Here is a 27,212-nt window from a genome sequence, read left to right as displayed (position 1 = left end):
ATGCCACTAGCTTTGCAAAACAAGAGCAGCTGTTAATGGCCTTTTATGCCCGGCAATGTCACATGATTTAGATTTAGCAAATCTCCTTGTTGTCCACATATTCATAGTGAAAACATTATTCGGATATGATTTTTGCCAAAAATGTGTTGTGCCATTTAGAAAAAATAAATGAACTGAAGCAAACTCTAAGTTTTGTAATTTGTGTCCACAAGCAAGCTATAAGTCATGGATTCACAGAAAATAGCATAGACACACACACCAGGCAGTTTGTACATTTTACACAGTGTAGTACTTGCAATCAAATTTGCAATCTCAGCCGACTTTGATGGGATGCACTGCCTGTCGGCAAACCTTTTTTTTTCCCCCCATTTTCAATAAACCTAAAAGAAAACTGGCATTAGCCCCTTGCTCGCTATGCAGTGTGACGCAAACTGCCATGCCCATCTCTGAGGATCAACAATGCACAATGTTGCATTATCTGCTGTCCTACAGCAAAGGCACTGAATTCCACCTCCAAGAAAGTACCCTCCATGCAGTCATGCACTGGACCATACCTATTTCTATATATGCATGTACAGTGCAAGCTTCCCATTCAGAGCATTGCTTGCGTAGAAGACCAGTCCTTCCATTTTGAGAGAGTATCTTCCTTTAGAGCTGGATAGGAATTTCTCTGCAAGTGCAGTACCGTTTTATGCTTGACATGTACTTAGTTATGTCGGTGTAGGTCGGTGTAGGCAGCCTAAACATGCGCTACTGTAAATGTATTTCATGGATAAATATTGACATTGGGGCCAAGGTCATTCTACACAAAAGATTAAACCCCTCCTCTAGTGCCCAACTATTGTTTATCATGTGTAAGCTGTTATTGTGGGTTCCATGTGTTAATATACCAGCAAAAATATTGCAATACAAAAATATCACCATAATTTAGCGGCGATACTGAACCATGGACCCTGTGGGGACACCCCCGCAACCTGTGCAATTTTTTAAAATGTGTGGGGTACACCCCCGCAACCCCTGCTCCCACAAAATATCCTCCCAAAAAATATTGCCTATGGCGAGACAAACGCCATATGTATGGCGATATTTTTGTTGGGGATATTTTGTAGGGATACCGTTATGGTGATGTGCTGTCTCGATAATGCATGACATTATGGTGATTTATTTCTAACATGCTATTGAAATGCTATGGTGGCATCCCTTTTGGAATCGTGCTAACTTCCTGGTCGGTGAAAAGTGTTGCATTGAGATTGTGTGTCCCTCTGGCATTTTTCCACTCTTAAATTGTGTTTTTGCACCTTTCCAATGAGCGATTCTTGGTTAAAATAGGAGGCAAAAGCCAAGTGGCCCTAACTAGTGTGCATTGATTTCTTTGCTGAACTCTGTGCAAAATAAAAACAATTACAGTACAGACATAAGAGCCCATTGGCACACCGATTCTTCGACCTCAAAAGGGCTTCAAAAAGTACTCTATTTCTTTGTGCATTGCAACACTTGATTGAGCTTCTTAAACCTATACAACTCTCCAGTTTTCTGGTACTGTACAGTGACTAAATGCATTCAACAGAGAAGAGCACCAAGAGGGAAAGGATTATTTGGCTAGGCATGCCATTAAAGAAATCCAGTGATGGCTTATAATGCTTAGTATACTTTCCATTACCAGATATGGGGTGATATAAACTCAAACTTGAGGATAACTAAGCATCAAAGGGAGAAAGTGATGCATACTGAACTTGAACAATTGAAGGGCTGAGATGTATGTGAAAAACTAAACATCTTGCAAGTTGCTGCACATAAACGCTCCCTTTCATTTTGCTTCACTGTACTTTTAGAAACATGTGTGAGGGAACTGATGTGCGTATTCAATAACATGATGAAAAATATCTGCTGTAGCTGACATATTTACTGTACTCATTTTGGTAGAGTTAAGTAACATAGAAAGTGAAGAACCTTGTTTGGGGAGTTCTGAGTTGGAAATGGTACCGTCCTGCACACAGTGGATTATACTATGCTTTGTTGAGTAAATAATAATATCATTTAAGACTGTAAAGCGTGACCGCATTAAATTCAAAACTTTGGCCATCATCCATCAATGCCTTTCCAACTCGGGTCCACCCTGCCTCTCCCAACAACTCTCACTGCCCTCTCTCTCCAGACCCACACGCTCCAGAAACAGTCTCAAACCCCCAGTGCCTAGATTCAAAGGATGCAGAGCAGGTGGCTCCAGCTTCTCCATTACAGCCACCCTGTATCGAACTCCCTGCTGGTCCCTCTCCGACCCAAACTCTCTTTCATGTCTTTCAGAAAAAAACTCAAGACTTGTCTCTTTAAGTTCAGCTGCTTCATCCTGGAAACTGCATAACATTGCATTATGCTGCCTTTAAGCTAAGTAACAAGCGCCCAGATGCACGTGGGCTGGGATGCACTTAATAAATGAAGAAATTAAAGAAAGCAAGTGTCCATGCATCTTGAGAAAATGTTCCTCAAAACAGGAAAACAGAACACATTTACAGCTTTGTATGTGGTATAGCTCATGGAGCAACCATGTATCAGATCATGACAAAGTGAACACATGCATTGCCTGCAAATACAAATATCCAGGTAATGATAATGATGTGTTATTTATAAAGCACCTTTATCCAGAGCACATATTTACATACAATATCACCCAACCGAAATTGGTACTCATTTATCTACCTCAGAAGCATGAAAGGCTGGATTCGAGCCTGCGACCTGCAGTTCACGCTCAGATCGCAGCAGCAAGCGCTCAACCCATTGAGCTATCTTACCAGCTGAAGATTGGTAGACTGGAGGAGCTGTGTAAAATGACAGTGAAAGGAAACTGCACTCTCTGTGTGGTGTTGATGTGTAGTTTAAAGTAAATCACATTATTGGTGGTGTGGGAAGTTCTAGGTTCTCACATGCAATCTGCTTTGTAAACAATTAGAAGCAGTTACTGGGTGTAAACACTGGATTGTGAAAGGTGAATATTTTGCAGAGATGTTGTTCACTGTTGAAAAATCTATCACACCTGAACATTTTAAAATATTAGGGTCTTAGAAGAGAGGACAATTGTTCAGAAAGCTGCAATGAAATTATTCTTCAAAATACCATGTCTGGGTTCAGTCTACTAGGATAGCCCAGGTCCTGTCAGGAGAACTAGACACAGCCTTCATCAAGGATGTCCTTGTCTGTGGAATGAAGGTACTAAATGGGGAAATGGTTCATGCTCAGGACAGGTGAAAAATCCATATATTTATAGACAATAACCCAAAACAAACCTACGCTTGGGAATTCCTGGAGGAATTGTGGTTAATTATTGCCTTTTCTCTGTGTGCTTCATTACCCAGATGCTGGATCTTCCATCTTTGCATATTTTCTGTTAATTCCACAGAGGTGGTTTTGTACATTGTTTTTCTATTCAGTTTTCTTGCAGATTGTCTGTTTAATTAAAGTATATATATATTTATATAGAACCTTGATTGGACAGTGCCTTTATTTTGGTCTATTATACTTTGCTGTTTGGTTTACCACTGAATCACATTCACATCCTCTTGAGAATACAGCCTTACCTCGGTCCATATTACCACAAAAGGCAAATGAGGTACCTCGCTTATCTACGTCTGTTTTACCTTTGTTATTTAGATCATTGCTGGTTTGTAGAAGTGTGAGTGCTGAGTTGGTGATCCAGTCGCTACTCACCCCAATACTCCTACACAGCAGATATATGTATCTTTTTACAACAATATTTATAATAAAATATAAATGGATGATCTGCTGCATATGTGCCAATTCAACGTTAAACACAAAAAGATCTTGTTAACTTGGATGACCCAAAAGAAGCAGCAGCCATATTGTGGAAAGTATCTGTCCATCCCAGTAACAGTATTATTGTAATGGTAAAATATCAAAATAGGTGACCTCGGCCAGCACCCCTCCACCCGTTTCAAATTGCAGCTTCATCTGAACAGCCATCTCCCCTTGAACTTTATCTACAGTGCCTTTTGAGAGTTTGGTATGGTTACATAGGATGCAGAAATTAGGGTTCTGGGTGCAAACTGCATTGTACTTCAACTGCATCCTTTAGCATTGTGGTGGTGATATCCTGAAGAACACGTGTTCTCTTGCAGGCTCCCAAACGTCCCCCTTTGCATTGGAAATGCTCAAATCTTGCCTGGCATCACTAATTTCTGAGGCCCAGAACGCCTCCTAGACCAAATGATCCTCTTTTCCATTTTCAGGTTTGTCTGCAGGTTGCTTCGGGCCCTACCTTTTCTTCCACTAAATACTGTTGTCCAGTGGCTAGGTCTGGTTTCTGATTCAAGACCTGGAAATGATTAGAGGAACTATGGTGATGGTACTTACATACAAGGTTATTGCATTTGGCGTTTGAAGCATTTCACTTCACCCTCTTCTATTACACTGTTTACGCCGGGATCCCATTTTAGTTAATGGTAATTAACAGTTCTTTGGAGGTTTACAAAGTTTTAATTCAAATGTGATTCCACTTACTACCATATAGCTTGCTGGAAGAGTAGAAATGGGACCAAAGCCGGTGATAAAACGGTGATAAAACGAGGGAGACCTCCGTAGTAGGGTCCTTGGTCGATAAGCAAAAAACAAATTGGGTTCATAAAAGTTAACACCACCCATTTTTCAGTGGTACTAGTTTCTTCTTTGGTTGCAAAATGACCCTGGATATAGAACACATCTAGCTGTACCCCAATAACAAACTCCTGCAAGGATCATACAATATAGATAGGTTATAAATAGGGGAAGCATCAAGAAAAAGATATACTGAACAGGACAGTAACTATCCTTTTGTGAAGAAAATGACTGGTAATTTCCAATGCATTTGAAGTTTTCTAACTTATGAGGAGGCATTATCCTTCTTCCTCTGAGCTCTGTTTCCGGTCCTAGGTAGGCATTTCATATCACAAAATCAGTCCATCCACTCATTTTAGCTGTTTAACATCTCATTGTCTTCCTAAAGAAGAACTCATTTGCCATCATTCAGTGTTCATTGTTGTCAACCGTTCATGTCTGTATACTTGGGATTCTCACTCTCATGTTTAAGTACAACAGGGGTCATTGCCACGTCACCAGACATCCTATAGAGCATATTCTTTTCTCAGTGACAAGATTATACTGCAGGGAAGACATTCCTGCACACTTGGGACGTACTGTAGGAGTGTAAAGTTCACTCGATGACCCTAATAGCTTTCCTAAAATCTGGGCAGTTCATCATAGGTGTGGGAGGGAGGGCGCGAGAGGAGCTCAAGGTGACCAGAGATTTTCAGTAAGGGTGCTGTTAGCGCAAATACTAAAAAAGAAAGGGATAGGAAGCGAGAACACAGGCACAAACATGTATTATACAAGACACCAAGACACCAATAGGCTTTGAAGGCTGTGAGAAGTATGTGCATCTTAAAGATCATGTGTCATTTTAGCAGTATTACATTTAACAAGTGGTGGGATTATAGTGCCTTACTGAAACAATGGCCTCAAGAGGAATGGCCTCCTAGGTTTGTACAGGATGAAGGAATTGTTTAAAGCTGATGATAACATTCTATTTATAGCCTTAACCCTTGCCTTTAGGCAACAGGAGATGTGCCCAAATCTGTATTTAAGCTTTTAAGCATCAGTTTTACTATATAGTCAAGTGGCACAGCGAGTAGAGCGCTTTGACATCTGTGCAGAGCTTGCTAATGCAGGTTCAATTACCGGCAGGGCCAAACTCAGCCTTTCATCCTTCTGAGGTCGATAAATGAGCACCACACACCATGGGTAATAATAAGCAGCGCTCAGATACCTGAGGGTGTGTAGCACTGTATAAATGCTAAATTAGTATTATTATAGTGATTATACTTGTAAAAATATAATTTCATGTCAAGACAGTAATGAAGACCTTTTTTCTATGTCATTAAAGGTCAGAAAAAGAGAACAATGACTATGATGTGTTATACATCCTCATGTTTGTCATTGTAGTTGGGCTCAGCATTCAAACACGGACCAGCAGTGGAGCCATAGGTTTAGTCCAGGTGGAACTTTATTGTACATAGATACACATCTACATGAACCAGTTTCTCTTGAGTATATACAGTGATACAGCAGACAGGACAGGAACATGGATAGGTGGTTTACAAGAGCGCTAGAAGGAGCAGACCCACCGGCCATCCTTGCATACCCAGCTCAGGCCCCCAACTGACACTCATGGAACATTCACTCACAGGCCCACTCAACATTCTCCTGAGTTGCTCATCATGCATGCAACAATATTCTACTAGCAAGCACTCCTGGCCAGTGACAAAACAAGACTTACAATACAACATCTCCCTTTCATACCAAATGACAACACACAACATCTTCCTTTCATACTGAAGCATTCCAACCACAACTAACAACCCTCCTTCCGGACCTTCCACATCCAGAAACAGAGCCTGCCACACTCTGGCACTAAACCTAGCAACCATGGAACATCAACCAAAAACATAGAAATTCAACCTCCAACCAAAATCTTCAAGCCAGCACATGCACTTTATCACAGCCTCACCACCACACAGACAGCATGCATTCAGTACCAAACAAACCTGGGGGACAGTGGAATGAGGCAGCATACACTCAATGCCAAAATCTTCTCACAACAAGTGGGCGCATACATTCCCACCCATGCCACGTACATCCATTATTAACCATACTCCCATTCATGCATCACACAAACCGAGGTACTACCACAATTATGCATATACAAAAACATAAAACAAATAATGTGTTCCTGGTAGCATTGGATACAGCAAAATGAAATGTAACCTTAAGAAAAAACATAGTTAACATGTATACAAACTGCAGGCCTTTACATTTCTGTGCACTTTTAAAACATTTTAAATTATCGACTAGCCATTTCAACCCTCCTTAGTTGATGCCTTTTAAATTCCACTTCACTGAATATCATTTACCTTGAAGCATCACAACCTTTATTGGTTGATGCATTTTGCTTTGTCTCCATTTCTCCATGACTTTACTTTATACTTACTTCTACTTGACTCAACCCTTATTCGTTGGCCAAAACTTTCTCATGTACCTTATCTTTGAGCATACACATTACCTATATACTTAGATAACTCTGAACTTCAACCAAAAACATCAATAGATGTATTATGGTCAGTGATGACAAAATTACACTTGGGGCCACAACACTCTAAAAACGTTACAAAACAACAGCCCAACATAACTTTCCGTGTATCATCAAACAATTCAATTTTATACTAAGAAATGTCACATTAATTGACATCAAATATAATACTTTACAAAATCTCAAACTTCTTGCATTGTAATACTTCAACATTTTGCATTGTAAAGTCTCACAGGCCGATTCATGGAATTCCTCACAAAAGTGTCGCACGCGGGTGGCGCACAGCGTGCCCGTGCGAATGTCTGCACCAGCCGCGTGCGATAAAATCAATTTCCGCGCACAGCGTATTCATGGATTCTCGCCTCCAAAAGCAGACGTGGTGCAGAGTGGCACAGCGACCCTGCAGCAGCGCCAGTTACACCCCCAAGAACGCCCTTGCACAAGGAAAAGCCATCAAGATCGCAAAACCATTGCAAAGGGCTGCGCCAACCCTGTACCAGTTTACCGGACTGGCAAACAGCAAACGCAAAGCGGGGAACGTGTATTACGGGTTTCGGGAACACGCATGCACGAGAAGTCTCACACGCGATCTGGCCTGGGAGAGCGTGTGCGTGTATTTCAGAGGTGCGCAAGAAGTTCCACACGCGATTGGCCTGGGCGCGTGTTTTTCAGAGGTGCACGAGAAGTTCCACACGCGATCGGGCCTAGGGGAGTGTGTGCGTGTATTTCAGGGGTGCGCGAGAAGTTCCACACGCAATTGGCCTGGGCGCGTGTATTTCAGAGGTGCGCGAGAAGTTCCACACGCGATCGGGCCTGGGGGAGCGTGTGCGTGTATTTCAGGGGTGCGTGAGAAGTTCCACACGCGATTGGCCTGGGCGCGTGTATTTCAGAGGGGCGCGAGAAGTTCCACACGCGATCGGGCCTGGGGGAGCGTGTGCGTGTATTTCAGGGGTGCGCGAGAAGTTCCACACGCAATTGGCCCGGGCGCGTGTATTTCAGAGGTGCGCGAGAAGTTCCACACGCGATCGGGCCTGGGGGAGCGTGTGCGTGTATTTCAGGGGTGCGCGAGAAGTTCCACACGCGATTGGCCTGGGCGCGTGTATTTCAGAGGTGCGTGAGAAGTTCCGCACGCGATCGGGCCTGGGGGAGCGTGTGCGTGTATTTCAGGGGTGCGCAAGAAGTTCCACACGCGATTGGCCTGGGCGCGTGTATTTCAGAGGTGCGCGAGAAGTTCCACACGCGATCGGGCCTGGGGGAGCGTGTGCGTGTATTTCAGGGGTGCACGAGAAGTTCCACACGCGATTGGCCCGGGCGTGTGTATTTCAGAGGTGCGCGAGAATTTTCACACGCGATTTCAGCAGGGTACGTGTATTTCAGGGATGCCGGGGAGTCCTACATGTGATTTGGCAGTGTGGGTCCTCCCAGGTGTCCCCTGTACACCCTCCACGGCCCCTGCAGGCAGCCCACACCACAGGGGACTACCCTGAATCCCTGGTCATGTCCCGCAGGCAGCCCACCCAACATGGGCATGCCCCCCAGCAAAGGCACATGTCTCCTTGCACTACTGATCACCAACTCATGTCCCCTTGCACCCCCACCCCCAGCATTGCGGGGCACCTGCCAGCAGGCCCCAACTCATGTCCCACTCATGTCCCCCTGCACCCCCACCCCCCAGCATTGCGGGTTACCTGCCAGCAGGCCCCCACTCATGTCCCACTCATGTCCCCCTGCACCCCCAGCCCCCAGCATTGCGGGGCACCTGCCAGCAGGCCCCCACTCATGTCCCCCTGCACCCCCACCCCCCAGCATTGCGGGGCACCTGCCAGCAGGCCCCCACTCATGTCCCCTGAACCCCATCCCCCAGCATTGCGGGACACCTGCCAGCAGGCCCCCACTCATGTCCCACTCATGTCCCCCTGCACCCCCACCCCCCAGCATTGCGGGGCACCTGCCGGCAGGCCCCTACACATGTCCCCCAGCCAACATGTCATCACAATCTAGATCCCTGGCCCTTATGGTCAGCCTCCAAATGCAAAACACCCACTTGAGTATTGCATCCACCCACAATGACATGATAGAACCCCAATAGCAAGTTTGTAAATGAACACATGGCCCTCACATACACCCAATGGGTGTCAGCGAATCTCAAAACCAATATCATGATATGCATGCTACCAATGAGATGATAATACACATTGAAGTTTGATGAAAAAAATGTATTAAAAACAGCATAAATGGAATTAAAAATAAACAAATGACAATGGGAATCAAAAAGCAAAAGCAGCATGTCCGTAAAATAATGAAAAACGACAAATCATAATCCAAAGGAAAGGTGTCCAAAGTCACAGTTCAAGAAAGTAAATCCAAGGTAAAAACAAAACCGAAAACCATAGCTCCATGGGTAAATCAAAAAAAAAAATAAAATCCAACAGTCAACTATATACAGATAAACAAACCAGGGTCCATGATCCCAACTTAAGAAATGAAACCTACATAAAAATACTACCTAATTAAATAAAACTATATACAAAAATGTGGCCCATTGTCCAAAAGGTCCAAAATAAATACAAAAGCAAAGGAAACCCAACACTAACTACACAACTATTTTAAAGGGCAGCGGGCTAGTCCGACGGCTCACTGGTTGTTGTCATGGGCCAGGGCATCATCAAACTCCTGTTCAATGGCTTGGAGGCGGGCATGTTCCCTGGCCCTGAGGTCCCGCAGGGATAATGCAGTGTCCAGCTCCAACTCCCTGCGAAGACCCTCGAGGCACTCAGCCCGCCTCAGCGCCCTCTGCATGGAGTTCTCCGTCCTGACCATTGTGAGCCGTTCCTCCTCTGCCCGCTGCCGCTCCGCATCTATCTGCTGGCCCAACCGCTCCCACATGGAAGCCACTCCCATTCCAGGGTTCTCCTGCCCTCCGGCCGATGCCTGCACCCCTGATGTTGATGGCCCTGAGCCATGATGCCTTCCACGTCGAGCCTGCCGCTGCCTCCGACGCAACTGCCTGTGCCAGCACAACGGCATCCAGGCTGATGGAAACCACTGACGCCGTCGTGCACGTGCCCTGCCCGATGATGCTGTCACATCCTCCATCTGCTGGGGTCCAGTTGCTGGTGTGTCCACCCCTGCTGGACCTCCGACTCCCGACTGTGGCAGGGATGGGATCCCCACCGAGGTGGCTGCATTGGTCGGGGCAGGTCCGCAGGGGGCCCTGGTGGCATCTGGGCCGGAAGACGGCATGGAGTATGACTGGTGCATAGCCTCCACAGAGGAGGAGAGGGTCGCCAGAGTGCCCGACACATGTACGAGACCCCCGACCATGACCGCTCCCAACTGGGCCACGTTGGCATGGTGCTCTTCGTGATGACGTGCGTGCTCCCCCCGGGAAGCACGCACCTCATCACGAATGACAGCCGTGCGCAACGCGACACCAATCAGGACCTTCTCCATACGGCCAGGGGTCCCCTCGTCCGCAGGTGGAGGGGAGTCAGATGACATGGACATCCCCCCTACCTGCGGACGGGCATGGGATGGGGCATCCCTGCTGGTGCATGGTGGTGCAGTCACAGTGTCAGGGACAGTGACATGCACAGGCACCTCCACGGCGACCTGTGCTGCCTCCTGCCCCTGCCCCTGGACTGCACCACTTGCACCAGCAGGGATGCCCCCACCAGGCCCCATGTGCGGCTCAGTAGCGGCCTACTCCTCCTCTGTGGAAACCACCAACCTGGATGGCTCCACACCGTCTTCTGCCATTGCAAGCCCCTGTGGGGGCTCACCCACCCCTTCCGCTGCAGCCGTGGGGGCATCCCCGCCGCTTAGCTCCACAGCGCCGTCTCCGCCCTCTTCTTCACTTTGCGCTGTGTAGAGGGAGACATAGAACACAAGCATCAGGGTACTGTACAATGGTCCCCTAGACAGGAAGCAATAGCAGATGAGTGGCACTGTCAAATATCACTTCCATCATGTCCCTCCACAATACATGGGTCAGTGCAGGCAAAACACATGCAGTAACAGGCATGGCACATGCTATGGACATAAGCAAACATGTCCAAGGGACTCTTGAAGCATACAATGTTGTTTTTGGACTCACATGCATCATGGCTATCACATGCACACACTTCAACGTACTTTCATCCATCTGGACTCGTACACCCCAGACACAGTGGATGCAAGGATAACTAGGCTGCATCAGTGAATCAGAACATTGTCACAGACATGTGTCATGCATCCATGGCATCCACAAGTCACATACACGCAGGTCAGAAACACAGACATGGACACCATACATGTACATGGCATCAGCACCCATCCCTCACCCACACCCATGTCCAGGAGACTGGCATGCCCTCATGTGTCCATTCCCCATGTTACATTTCAACACATACACCAACCGTGTGCTTCACACATTACTGGTCTCACATGCATGACCATGATGTCCCTGCACACACACACACGCGTACATGGCCTATGTCACACATACAGGCAAGTATCAGACAACCAGCATGCTGCAACATGCCCTGTCTCACACAGCAATGCTTGGCCACTTACCGCTCGACTCCAGACGGGTCTGCTTCTCAAGGATCTGGGCATGGAGCGCTTGGCGTACGCGTTCCAGGACCCTCAGCTGGATGGTACTCATGCTGCCCCGGCCCCCCTCGAGGAGGCGCCGGGCCTTTATGAGGGTCCTGGACCTGAAGTCCTCCCAGCGCTTCTTGACTTGCTTGATGTTGCGGGTTGCCACCCCCTCCGCGTTAATGGCAACCACAAAGTCGTCCCAGATCCTGTCCCGTCCTTCCTTATCGGCGCGTGGTGATCCGAAGAGGGCATCATAATGCCCCAGGACAAGCTCCACCAGGACACCAACTTCCTTCTGACTGAAGCTCGTGGCCCTCTGCCCCTCTGGCTGGGGGTCGCCAGTGGTCTTGGATGGTGTTTGCCCCGACATGGCGACCCCCGAGGCAGGCGTGGGTGGGCAACTGGGTCCTGGGGCTGGGCTGTGGAGCGATGGTATCCCAGTCTGGAGTGTTCTGTTCCAGCAGGGGTGGACACAGCAACTGGACCCCTGCAGATGGCTGATGTGCAGGCACCAAATGGCAGGGCACGGTGGCAGCAGGCAGGCAGGCAGCAGCAGATGGCTCGTGGAAGGCTGTTCCGGGCTCTGGGGGGCAGTAATTTGGCCTTTTGGGCAGGAGCGTGGTCTTCTGTGTGCTTACGCGTGGCCAGCCTGATACGGAGTGATTTGGCACGTGAAGATTCTGCATGTCAGCGTGTGAATCGAGGAAAGGCCCTTAGCGCGTATGCGCGTCAGCACGCATACGCGATTCCATTGGACCAAAGGTCCTTAGCGCGTATGCGTGTCTGTGAAGTATCGCGCACGGGCGTTGCTTTTCGTGGGGTGCGGTGCGTGTGTTTTGCAGGCGTTGGGGTTCACACGCTATTACTTCACAGCGGGTGGGTGTTGGCTACGCGTTCTTCTACACGCAAAGCAGACGGTGAGTGGTACCCTGCTCCCCCAGGCCCGATCGCGTGTAAAACCACTCGCGAGCCCCTGAAATACACGTACCCCGCTCCCCCAGGCCCGATCACATGTAAAAACACCTGCAAGCCCCTGAAATACACGTACCCCGCTCCCCCAGGCCCGATCGCGTGTGAAAACACCTGCGAGCCCCTGAAATACACGTGCCCAGGCTAATCGCGTGTGGAACTTCTCGCGCACCTCTTAAATACACGCGCCCAGGCCAATCGCGTGTGGAACTTCTCGCGCACCCCTGAAATACATGCGCCCAGGCCAATCGCGTGTGAAACTTCTCGACACCTCTGAAATACATGCGCCCAGGCCAATCGCATGTGAAACTTCTCGCGCACCCCTTAAATACACGCGCCCAGGCCAATCGCATGTGGAACTTCTCGCGCACCTCTGAAATACACGCGCCCAGGCCAATCGCGTGTGGAACTTCTCGCACACCCCTGAAATACACGCGCCCAGGCCAATCGCATGTGAAACTTCTCGCGCACCTCTGAAATACACGCGCCCAGGCCAATCGTGTGTGAAACTTCTCGCGCACCCCTGAAATACACGCGCCCAGGCCAATCGCGTGTGGAACTTCTCACGCACCTCTGAAATACACGCGGACAGGCCAATCGCGTGTGGAACTTCTCGCGCACCCCTGAAATACACGCGCCCAGGCCAATCGCGTGTGAAACTTCTCGACACCTCTGAAATACATGCGCCCAGGCCAATCGCATGTGAAACTTCTCGCGCACCCCTTAAATACACGCGCCCAGGCCAATCGCGTGTGGAACTTCTCGTGCACCTCTGAAATACACGCGCCCAGGCCAATCGCGTGTGGAACTTCTCGCGCACCCCTGAAATACACGCGCCCAGGCCAATCGCATGTGAAAATTCTCGCGCACCTCTGAAATACACGCGCCCAGGCCAATCGCGTGTGAAACTTCTCGCGCACCCCTGAAATACACGCGCCCAGGCCAATCGCGTGTGGAACTTCTCACGCACCTCTGAAATACACGCGCCCAGGCCAATCGCGTGTGGAACTTCTCGCGCACCCCTGAAATACACGCGACCAGGTCAATCGCGTGTGAGAAACTTCTCGCGCACCTCTGGGATACACGCACACGCTCCCCCAGGCCCGATCGCGTGTGAAACTTCTCGCGCACCTCTGAAATACACGCACACGCTCCCCCAGGCCCGATCGCGTGTGAAACTTCTTGCGCACCTCTGAAATACACGCACACGCTCCCCCAGGCCCAAATGCGTGTGAAACTCCTCGCGCACCTCTGAAATACACGCACACGCTCCCCCAGGCCCGATCGCGTGTGAAACTTCTCGCGCACCTCTGGAATAGATGCACACGCTCCCCCAGGCCTGATCGCGTGTGAAACTTCTTGCGCGCCTCTGAGATACACGCACACGCACCCCCAGGCCCGATCGTGTGTGGGCCTTCTCTGGCGCACATTTTTTTCCTGCGCAGGGACGCTACCGCCTGCTTTCGTGTGGCGGACATGTATGGGCCTGTGCGCGTCTTTGGCCGTGCGCTGTTTTTCCCTATTCAATTCCATGAATACGTGTTGCAGGCGAGCGTGTGGGCGTTCTGCGCACTTGCCTCCTGTACTTCCCCCGTGACGCCCACATTTTCACAAGTTGTTCCTCATTCTGCGTGTGATGCTCCGTGTTACGCCTACTTTTGTTATGTGCGCCGCGCTATGTGCGAATTCGCTGTGGCCTTATCGCACGGCGTTCGATGACCTGTGCGCCAGCGTGCGCCAGCGTGTGCCGCGCACTTTTTCAGCGCACATCCCACATTTTGCGCGTGCACGGACTTTCATGAATTGATGTGCGATGTTTTCTGTGCGATAATCGCACTTGCACTGCGATTTTCGCTATTTCACTGCGAATCGCACGTTTTCACATGCGTGCGCCGTTTTTTTGGCGCACATTGATTCCATGAATCGGTCTGTGTATTTTTTGCATTGTTTAACCACACACATTTCATATTGTTTCCCCATCTTGTCAAATTACAATTTTCCATCATATACTTAATAATTTTGAAAAACCAGTGCTGCAATTATTGACGTTCCTACAATCTGTGTGTGCTGGCTTGATCAGGGCCAACACATCAAACATATATTTAAAACCCAAAAGCAGCAGCAACAGTATAATTCCTGTAACAAAAATCGTTATTAAACAACACCATTTGTGCTTTTATGCTAAAATCCATCATTTTCTATTCACCCTTTGTGCATTGCATTAGCTTTCGCATTGTTCAAGATGTTCGTTTTACTTCCAGTAAATAAAAATATTTCTGGCAGCAACAATGCAACAGTATTTGTAAATATTACTCAGCACTTTTCTTTTCCAGTCACATTTTGGTTGGCAGCTCCAACAATTTCGATGATCACTCCTAGTTATCTAGTAACATTACACACATGATGATCAAAATAGTTTTTCCTTTTTCCCTCCTGTGTGGAGGCATATATTTAGTGTTATTGCATTGATTCTTGCACCGCTGCAACGCTATATTCATTCCTTATCCCTCTGTGCATCAACATTGATGTCATACATAAATACAGACGTTACATAACCTTTAGGTCCTTTCCTCTGGCCCAAGCAATTCATTTGCCGGCTCACGCACAAAGCCAGCAATCTCCATATCTTTGTGTCATTCCATGCACGGCATCATTCAGTCCTGTGCAAGAGGGAGGTCGGAATTAATGGAACTCCGAAACAAATCACTTCCAGAGCCCAATGCTACCTATGCATCTTGACAGAGAGCCGTGGCACACCCAACTCGCCACAACATAGTTTTCCCCGTTGCTAGCACCGGAAAACATCACGATGCTGCAACATCACTCTGGGTATTCCGTTTCTATTTTCGTTTATTTTATTTCAAACAGGCGGCAACAAACTTGAACTTCACTGTGGGAACTCTTTGCCTACTAATGGCGCACCATCCTCACAAACCTTGCTGACCCACATGGCATGGCGGTACTGTTCAGCAGTGAGTCTCGTTACTTAAAGTAAAATCTGCACACAATGGATGTGCACAGTTTATACTGATTAGCATTGTTTTAATGAGCTGTGTGCAATCCTTTGATCTATTGGTCTAAGAAGCTGCCAGAATCTCATTTCCTTTTTATGCTGGAGCGCAGGGTTTTCTCTGGAGATCTCTGGGGGTTTCTTATTGGTGGGGACCTCCTTCCCAGAGAAACCAATGTCAAATTTAACCGTTGCTGTCCAGGATGGATTTCCTAAAGCATGGGGGAGCGGTGGGTCATGTAGTAGTAGCTGCGTCCCCCTCCCACAGCTCTCCTTACTGTAATTTTCAGTTGGTGTAGTTTCCTTCTTCTCGCAGTACTGATCGGTCCTGTCATTCTCTTTACATTTTTTCTTCACTTCCGGGTTCTTTCAGCTCATTTTGAGCATCCTTGACGCCAATGTCATAAATACTCAAGTTGTCATTGTGGAAGGGCACAGCATTCAAACACAGACCAGCTGTGGAGCCATAGCTTTAGTCCAGGTGGAACTTTATTGTACATAGATACAAATGTACATGAACCAGTTTCTCTTGAGAATATACAGTGATACAGCAGAACAGGAACATGGATAGGTGGTTTACAAGACAGAGAGAAGAAGCAGACCCACCGGCCATCCGTGCATACCCTGCTCAGGCCCCCAACTGACACTCATGGAAAAGACCCACTCAACATTCTCCTGAGCTGTGGGCGTGGATGCAGTAGACGTTCGTCTGCTCGGCTCCCGCGGCCGCTCTAACATCCTGATATAAAGAAGCCTGTTTTCGGGGGTAAAAAGAGCTGCAAATACTCCGATACGATAGCAACACCCTTGGGCATACCCAGAGCATAGATCGAAGAGAACAACGGTCGGATTCCCCGGAGACGACCGTGTGAAGTGTTGCAGCGTCAGCAGCCAGCCCGCTTTCAAAATGGCCATGGGCGCACGCAGCTGAACGTCCTGTACAACCCAGCAAGGCCGCGCTGAGACGGTGGCCAAACCACAACGGTCTGGTCGATCACAGCGGGAGAAAGGTGCAGACCCAGCGAGGGCCCGGGGAGGCCCCGATCGGCGGACACGCATTTGCAGGACAGCACAGACAAGAAGGCAGTGGGAGAGCTTGCCGAAGAGTGAAGCCTAGGCCTTCCACGCCCATCCCGCCCTTCGGGGGCCTGGCTGGAGCACCATCACTGGCCGGGAAGTCAAGATGGCCTGCAAGGGGAGAGAGGACCGCACACCTCTGTGAGCCCTGCCCTCTGACAATAGGGGAGCGGGGTGGCCCGGAGAGGCGACCCCGGTATCATACGTGTGGACCCGTTGGCCAGTGCGAGAGCGAGGGACACACCTTGCCCCGGGAGGCATGCTGCTGCTGGTCGACGGGCAGTTCCGTCGGCCCTGGAGTGAGGACATATCCCCGGAGTGATTTGTCAACAAGGGAAAAGAGACGAGAGGCACACCTTGCAGCGTGGTGCTCAGGCAAAAGCTGGCTAGAGGAAGCTTCACGCCCAAAGCAAAATGGATCAGTACACCATTCCTCCTCCCCAGCCCACTGAACACCACCCGCAACTCTCAGACGACATGGAGACGGACCAAGGAATATCACTCAAAGACATCATGGCCGCCATTACCGACTCCCGCACGTCCATGGAGCAGAAAATGGATGGAATTAGCATTGATGTCTCCCTCCTCAGGCACGACCTCCAAAAACTGACGGCACGCACCGGGGAAGCTGAGCAGCGCATTTCCACTACGGAGGACAGAATGAACACAGTGCAACAGCAGCTTCATAACACAATCTCCAAACTCAAGGTGCTGGAAGAGAGAATTGAAGAGGGAGAGGGCAGGTCCAGGCGCAATAATGTGCGCATCCTGGGTATACCCGAAAAGGCAGAGGGCCCCTGCATGGAACTCTTTCTAGAACAATGGCTTTCCGACCTATACAAGCCCGATGCTTTTTCCAAGTTCTTTTCCCTAGAAAGGGCACATAGGGTACCCACGGGCAGGCCACCGCCTGGCTCCCCTCCACAAACTGTGATAGCACGATTCTTAAATTACAGAGACCGCGACGCCCTGCTGCAACATGCGCGCGCCAAGGGAGCGGTCACGTTCAATGGCTCCAAAATCGCCTTTTTTCCGGATTACACAAGGGAAATGCAAAGGGCAAGGCAATCCTTCGACTCCCTGAAAAGACAGCTACACACGATGGGCGTGAAATACGGCCTGCTCTTCCCTGCACAGCTCAAGATTTACCATAAAGGCACAATAGTACATTTTAGCGACCCTAAAGAGGCTTGGCGCTGGGCAGAGAAAACATAGAGGAAGACTGGTCCACCCCCCGTGAAAATAGGGGGAGAAATTAAAGACCTCTGCCAGACCAGCGCCGAGAACCCCGCCGACCACCACTGCAGGACCCACCTGAAGACCTAGGGGGTGATAACCCCCCACCCCTCACCACGGCTGTCAATCCTGTGTCCATACGGAGATACTCAAGTCAGACCATAGATCTCGCCACAGTTCACACACACACACAATGATAGGCAGCACATATCCACCTGTAGCCGACGCGGTACGCCCTAAGCCCTATGATAGAAAGAGAGCCCCCCCCTGAGAGTGCAATAAATTCCAGGCGTAGTTTATGATTGGATTTCTTCGGGGATCACCTTTAGAGGAGTACTACCTTCCCCCCGGGCTCCTCCTAGAGGAAGGCCACTTTTATTTGATATTAAGTTCGGTGCATGTTAGGTGTCCAGTTGACGCCATAGAGTCTTTGTTTGGGCGACCGATGCTTCTAGTTGGGAGGAGTATGGGGTGGGGGGCTTTGGGTTTGTTAAGCACAGCTTCATCAGGGTCCTGTCAAACTAATAGAGGAACATGGCCAGGACGGTCGCCAGTACACCACGGGCATATTTCCAACAGGCGCATAACGCTGCCGGTGACAAGCAGGGCGGCCACCGACACACACTCACATGGCAGAGTATCGTAATAAAGATGACACTCTCAGAACACTGAGGCTCATGTCGTGGAACGTCAATGGCCTAGGCAATGCAATTAAGCGCCACCTGGTGTGTCAATTTTTGAATAGACGGGGGGCTGACATAGTGTTCCTGTCCGAGACACATCTCGCAGGTACAGAATGCACCCTATTTAAGCGTACAAATTATAAGCTGATATTTCACTCAGGCTTTACGATGGGCTCAAGAGGCGTTATGATCCTGATACACAAAAACTTGCCCCTCCACCTCTACACAGTGACCCATAATACAGGAGGCACATACATATATGTGATGGGCGACCTATGGGGGCAGTCCATTGCACTGATAGCCATCTATGCACCACCGACCCTTCTAGAATCACTGCTCACTGACATTACCCCGTTAATCGCTAATGACACCTCCGACTGCCTGATACTAGGCGGTCACTTCAATGAAGTCATGAATGTTACCCTGGATAGATCCCACATACGAAATAGGAACCCCAAAGTCCCCACTAGGCCTGCTATGTTCACCAAAGCACTCGGCCTGTGCGATGTGTGGAGGGAACTGCACCCAGACGCTAAAGCGTACTCTTTCCACTCTGGGGCCCATGCCTCGCTCTCCAGACTGGACTACTTCTTCACTCCCACAACTGACCTATACAGGGCACAGGAAATAAACATGCTACCTAGAGGCAACTTTTTGATCACTCTCCGCTAGAAATGCTACTTATAACGTCCTGGAGGGTCCCACCTCCATGTTGGCGCCTTAACAGTTACTATCTGGGAGACCCGGAGCTGGTAGACAAACTACAGGAGACCACTAACTCATACTTTGAGTTAAATACACAGACTGCAACGAACCCTGAAATGCTATGGGAAGCCTATAAAACGGTGCTTAGGGGCGAACTAATATCATGGACGGCGGCCAAAAGGAGGCTGCACATGAGTAAGACTCTTGAAGCGGAGCACCAGGTCAAACAGGCAGAGGAGAGGCACGTAGACGAAAATACGCCGGCCTCTAACCAGACTTTGCTACTTGCACAAAAAAGATTGCAAAGCATAGCGATGGACAATGCGTGCCAAGCGCACACTGCAATGAGAGCAAGGATCTATGAAACCGGTGACAAGGCAGGCAAGATGCTGGCATGGCTGGAAAGGAAGGAGCAGGGACGTAGCCATGTCCAGAGACTTGAAGCGGACGGATCGAACGCAAGGGTGACGGACCAGGAAATAATACAGGGCTTCGCGGAATACTACGCAGAGCTATACAGTGAATCCACGACCCCGATGGACGCTACGATTATGGACCGAATTGAAACCCCTACCCTGATTGAGGCGCAGAGGCAACGACTGGAGCGAGAGATCACGGAGGATGAGATCCTAGCTGCCATTTCTGGGCTCCAGACCGGTAAGACTCCTGGTCCAAACTGCTTTCAGGTAGAGCTATGGCGAAGGGTGGGTACTAACGTGATAGCCCCCCAGCTCCTGCAAATGTACCTCGATGCACATAAAAAGGGCATTCTGCCTCCAGATCTCCGAGAAGCAACAATTGTAGTGATCTCTAAGCCGGACAAGCTCCCAGACAGATGTAGCTCATACAGGCCCATCTCACTCATCAACTCTGAAACTAAATACTGGCAAAGCTTCTAGCGGACCGTCTACAAGAGGTAATTCCCTCCTTGATCCACCCGGACTAGTGCGGTTTCGTGCCACAAAGATCATCTCGCATGAACCTTTGCAGACTATTTGTGGCTTTGGAAAGAGCCGACAGCATACAGGGACCACTGGCCCTGTTAGCAATTGACTTTGAAAAAGCATTCGATTCGGTGAGATGGGAAGCTGTCTGGACCATTATGCACCGTATGGGCTTTGGCTAGAACTTCATGAGTTGGGTGAGGCTGCTATACGAATCCCCGGTTGCTAGGACCAGGGTCAACGGTTGGCGATCAGAACTATTCGGTCTGGGAAGGGGTACAAGGCAGGGCTGCCCGCTATCGGCCATGATCTTTGCTATTGCGATCGAACCCCTGGCGATCCTGTTGCAAAACGACTTAACATGGGAGGGTTTCCGGTGGTCCGATACCTGGGAAGACAGAATATCCCTTTATGCGGATGACCTACTCATCTACCTGAAGGATCCAAGTACATCCTGCCCCAGAGTCGTGCAGCTGCTGGGCCAATATGAAGCATTCTGTGGACTACGCGTGAACTGGTCCAAGTCCATCCTCTTCCCTATAGGGAACACTTCATCGTTGAACCTGGCGATCGGCCCCTACCAAATCGAGAAGGAACAATTCAAATACCTGGGGATACACATTACAATGCACCTTACTGAATATACTGCCCTGAACCTTTCCCCCTTGTTGGCAAAATTTGCGGACGAAACTCGCCACTGGATCTCCTTGCCACTGACACTGATGGGTAGGGCAGCATTGTTCAAAATGATCGCCCTCCCGAAATTTCTATACATCCTGCAAAATGCGCCATTGCATATCGACCAACAGGACTTCCACAAAATCGAATGCACCCTCCGGAAACTGCTCTGGAAAGGAGGCCACACGAGAATTGCTCTTGTGACCCTTTATAGGTCCGTCTGGGAGGGGGTTCGGGCTGCCCAGGATGCAATAATACTACTGGACCAGTCAGATGGAGGTAGTAAACAACATGCTTCACGGTGACGGGAGTCTCCTGCACATCAAGGGCTTCCACTGCAACACTACAAACAAGCCAATAGAGCACCTCTACAGAGACTTGGACCACCCTCCGAAATCTGACATGGCATCCCACATAACGAGAATTTAGAAGGAAGTGCTTTGATTCTTGGGGTGGGGCGGGAAGACAACATTGGTCCAGCCGTTGTGGAACAATTGCAACCTTCCCGAAGTACGGAAACTGCCAAAATGGCCCCAATGGACCAAGCGTGGAATCTCCACCGTTGGAGATGTGGTACAGGAAGACAACCTGGCAACGTTCGAGACAATGCAAGAAAGGTTTTCCCTGCCGGACACAGAAAGGTTCCACCACATGCAGCTAAATCATGCCTGGACGGCCCACCGACGGACCATACAAGATCTGCCCGAAAGCTCCCCGCTTGAACTAAACATAGTCCTGGATCGGGTAGAGTGGAAGGTCACCTCCACCATGTACACTGTAATAACCTCCTTCGCTACATCAATACTATCCAGCCTGAAATCAAAATGGGAACGAGATGTGGGCCCCCTCCTCCCAGGAGACTGGACGGAGGCCCTGATGTACCCGCGTGAAACCACCATCTCTTCGAGACTCCGACTCGCCCAGCTGAAGATCCTGCATCGCACTTACTACCCGAGAGTGGCACTCTTCGGATGGGGCAGGGCCGCGGACACAAAGTGCCTACGCTGCAAGCGAGAGGAAGGTACCTTTTTTCATATCCTGTGGGAGTGTAGTAGTATTCAGTTGCTCTGGCAGAAATGCTGCGATAAGCTGTCTAACGTTCTGGGAAAGACGATACAGAGGTGTCTGAAACAACTGCTTCTGGGGGTATCCATGGAAACTGACTTATCTCGCTATGAGAAACTGCTGTGGTCAACCGCGTTCGCAGTCCTTAGGCGGAACATCGCACAACTATGGGGTTCGGAGCGCACACACAGCCATGACCAGTGGGTCACGGATGTGTACATAGGTGGGGTAATGGAGCACCGGGTTTAAAAAGCGAGAGGGTGCCCCCAAAAGGCAGGGAAAATATGGAGAAGATGGGAAGAAGGCGGCTGAAGGCCAAGGCTGACCCTGTATCCACTGTGACTGTGTGAGACCCACTGAAAGGGAAATACTAACTCTGTTAAGAGCACCCTGTGCCATAGAATCATCCTCTGTGAATTTTGACGATCTGTTGGATCAAGGTCCCTGAAGCCGAGTTCGTAATGGTTATTGTTGTTTTCTTTGATTACTTTGCTCTCTTCCCACCACACCCCTTCCCTGGCACTTCCCCCCCTCTTCCTTCTCTCCCTCTTCCCCCTTCCTCCCCTCCCCTCTCCTTCACACCCCCTCCCAAGCCCCCTCCCTGGAATGTTGAGAGATGTTTGTAATGATGTTTTAACCTTGAAAACCAATAAAATCTTTGATTAAAAAAAAAAACATTCTCCTGAGCTGCTCATCATTCATGCATCAAAACTCTAATAGCAAGCACTCCTGGCCAGTGACAATACAAGACTCACAATACAACATGATGCTAATTATTATTTTGTCAGTGATGTGACATGTTCCCATCGTGTCCTATGCCGTCTTTGCAGTTTATATCTGTACTATTGTGCCCAAGTGATGCATGCCTTTACTGTGTTACTAATGGGGTACAGCAGGCTGCTGAGTTATTTCCAGGATTGGGGGAGTGGGAACATGCAGGAAGTGATCAGAGGAAGTGAAAATGTTGAATGAATAGGAAAGTGTGGGATCTGAAGCACATGGAAGCTAAGACGAGAGTGCAAGAGGGAAACTGTTACGGTGAGCATGGGGAGATGTAATGAGGTTGAAGTGGGGAACCCACTTCAAACCAACAGCATGGGAGAGTTGCAAGGAGGAAAGGGCTGGTCCCTATTTGATGTGCGACATCACCAGTGGCAGCTTGAGAGCACTAGAGAGGTAGGAGGATGAATGGCAAAGGAATGGAACATACATGGATGCATGGCAACTATGAGTGCTGTCAGGTTTACTTTAAAGTCATTTAATATTGACATGCAGGGCAATCATTAGAGGCTGCTTTGATACAATGCACCTGCAAAGTAATCTTGATGGTTGTTTTGGGGAAATAGGCATAACACTGGACATGGCCATGCTACTCTGGGGAGTCACCAGAGAGCAGGTGGTGGTGTAAATAAAGAAATAAAAAACAAGTTGTTGATAAAGTTTCTGTGCTGGACCCAGTAGAAACAAACTGTCTTCACCTAACCAGTTACACCCTACTGTCATATACAAAATATTCATTTTATTACGTGGATGAATTTCAACAATAAATATTACTGCCAATGATCCCATTATTAATGCAGGACTACAATCCCAAAATGTAGAGAAAATCTCTGTAAAGCACATACCATAAATATTCAGGCCATATTGAAAACTTCAACCTTATTATCAGTATTGTTTATAGAATAAACTATAGGTGTTTTATGCTGGTGATCAGTGCTTGAGTACAGTACTGTACATTAAGCACTTCACTGTCTGTATCTACTTATATTGCTTGCTTCCTAGACGAGTGTTCAAAACTCTGGTCCACCAATTCTCTGCCAACGATGTTTGCCCAAGTGCACAGAACACGAATGTCCAGAACTGATAAACCCTGCTGAATGGCATGGAGAAACCTAATGGCAATAGTGCCTTGAATTGCTGTATCAAACACATCTCAGGTCTATTTAGGAGACAATCTAAGAGGGATATGTGTGGATGAAAAAGATGTTTCACACTGGAAACAATAGCACTATGTGGCTCTCAAGTGCAGTACAGCTCAAGAATATGGTTTATCAATACAAATAAGCATATTTTCCAGGTGCAATCCTCCTGCTCATGGGAAAGCTAAGTGGAGAATACTGCATTTGCCCATGTAATGGTAAAAGGGATGTCATTTAGTAGTGGGAATATTGCTAAAAGATGTTAAAGCACTGCATACCACCATCCAAGGGTACTCATGCCTTCTAGTCTTCTTAAACCTCTCAAATACTTCAAAACACTGGACCACCTAACACATATCTCCATCCCTGCATTTTTTGAAATGTACTAAAATGTTTTGCATCAGACCTCTCTGGCATACACTGTTGCATACAGATGTGCTTATTAAGTTATAAACAGTTGCCAGCCATTGTGCCCCCACAACATCCAGTCCTCTTGCCAATCATCTTCAATCTATACATGAAATGCTTAACAACTCTCCACAATTACCCCCAACATAGCCATCCAGCAGCAGGCTGACAACACTCAGCTTTACCTTAAGATCAGTGGCCTTCATAAAACTGCCTCCACAAATGTCTGGCCACTATCCAAAATGGATGCCAAATGGCTACCTCAAAATAAACTCCCAATAGTCTGAATTTGTCCTTATGACTCCACCCCCTTCCAACAAACAACATCTTGTGCAAAAATAGCTGGATAAAATGCCTATGGAATGATTCACTACATAGCTGTCAAATTGGCCAAATCCTTTGGCTTCATTGTTTACAGTAGCCGTTCCTTCCTAATCCACAGACACAAAGATAGAAACGGTATAACTTCAGTTCTACATACTCTCCATAAAATTGAATCCTTCATCCCCCCACATTCCTTCCTCATGTTGGACCAAGCCCTCATGATCTCACACATCAAAGGGGGTAACAACCTCCTTACTGGTCTTCCAGCTGTGTGCCTGGTCCCCCTCAAAGAAGACCACTATGCAGCATCCCACCACAATATAGATAACCACAAATGACACTTTGTCTCTCCTACTCCGAGCAAACATCACTGGCTCCTCCTCCCCACCAAGATCATATTCAAAACAGCATGTATCATTTAAGAAGCAGTCTCAAACAGAACACCAACATACTTGATAGATAAACTCTCCAACTCTGAAGGCTCTCACACCCCATGTAGAAAAAACATCAAAAGGTTTTCTTTTAAGTTATCCCATATAGCAAAGAATAACAAGCAGTCCTTCTTCTGCCATGCCTTGTCCAACTGGAACACAATCCAGGTTGAGGCTTACTGTTACGGTTTATTACACGGTCACACTCAACTCAGAAGTTCCTTCCTCCCAATGGATGTTGTGGAACTGAAACAAATCTACCTCTGGCCTATCCCTGCGTGGGCGACCATTTTGTCATACCCAGACAAATCTCCTAGGGGGGGTGGATCACTATGCCCCCCCCCCTGCAATTCTATCTCAGGCCCTTTGTGCACTGTGTTAGTCTTAAATTACTTCTATGGACACACTAACATAAGACACGAAGAAAACACGTATCGATTCAACAATAGAAACACTTTTATTAATACACATCAATACATGATGCAAACACTACTATAATGCAAATCTCGAATTTGCACCTTATATGCTTTTGGTGCAAATCTACAATGCAATGCAATAACTATAAGCCTTACAGGCTTCTAATGCAAGCAATCTAATAGCAACTGAAATCCACACCATTCCTCTCCAAGCCACACCATACTTCACACACTCTCTTTATGACAATCCCTGTCTGAGTACCCCATCTATCATGTTAGCCAAAGCTCTGTGTGAGTATCTGTCCTAATTCCCCATGCACATGCCATACCAATACTCCCCTTTTGCTCTGTGTTGCTCTGTCTCTCCTCTCCAGCTAACTCTGTAACCAGCCAGTCAGTCAGGGCCTCTCCTTGGGCCTCTCTCTGCCAGATTAATCTCATCAGCTCTCATCAGAATGCTTTCCCAATGCTTCCTCTCTCAGTCATCCAACCATCTCTCTTCCATCTCAAAGAGCAGCTCCCTCGATCTCAGAACTCTCAGAGTGTCAGTGTGTCATCTCAATCTAGACCTCCATCTCCAACTAGCATCTCGAACTAGCAACTCCCAAAGCCTCGCCTCTTATTATACTGTTCAATGATGTAAATACATATACATGGTTACATGTCTCTCTAAGCTAAAATGCCTCTCTTTCTATCTCTCAGCATTTCTAAATGTGAGCAGTGCCTAAAAGTCTGTGATGCATTGCGTGTTCTGCTCAATCACTGCATGCTCTGGTCATCGTGACATTTGTCATCATATCTATACCATATCTTCTTCTGTCTGCATTCACCATCCTACTATCTCCTCATATTTCTCCATTCACTCCATTGAAATCCCTCTCTTCTTGCATGTCTCTGTGAGTCAAAGCACTCCCTCACTCTCCGCTGCTGCCTGCCCCCACCTTTTCTCTGTCTGCGAAGCACAACCCAGGCTGATAAGCCAGCCCCCTCCATGTTTCTACTAAGGCAAAAGTCACGTCTAATCTCTGTCTGCTAAGACACTGTTTCCATGTTCCAATCTTTCACGGTAACTCAGAAGCGCTGTGACACTGCAACAGTTGTTATGTGTGTCTCATTCAGGATGGCTTCATGCTTCCTCTAGTGCTTACTCTCTCACTCACAAACACAAGCGCTATCTATAATGCAGACTTCATGCATATTCTAAGTGCACATTCATACATGTCTCTCTATAATGCATACATAATACATGACAACATATCTCTACATGTGTCTACATGTCGCTACAAATATACCATGTGTCTCTACAATACACTTCAAATATAACAGGCCTCATTCTATAGCAAATTGAAAATACATACATATATGTGGATAGTCTAATGTTACTTCTAATCAGTACTAATCAGAATGAATCATGGACAACTGAATCCCTAAATGGGTAATGATTCTCTAATGATAACAAACCAGGCTTCTCCATACAATCTGGTTTCACAATGTGGTGCACAACACATCACTATGATTGTGTTTGATTCACTGTGGTAAGACCTCCAGCCTGCTTTGCACCCAACCCCAACAAGTACCAGGTGCCACAATGGACTAGAAACCAGGTTGGTGTGTATTCAAAATATATATATATA

This window comes from Ambystoma mexicanum, chromosome 5p (genome assembly GCF_040938575.1).
Source record: "Ambystoma mexicanum isolate Mex_15411 chromosome 5p, UKY_AmexF1_1, whole genome shotgun sequence".
NCBI classification, from domain to species: Eukaryota; Metazoa; Chordata; class Amphibia; order Caudata; family Ambystomatidae; genus Ambystoma; species Ambystoma mexicanum.
The sequence above is the reverse complement of the archived record's forward strand: the minus strand, read 5'-3'. Positions refer to the sequence as shown.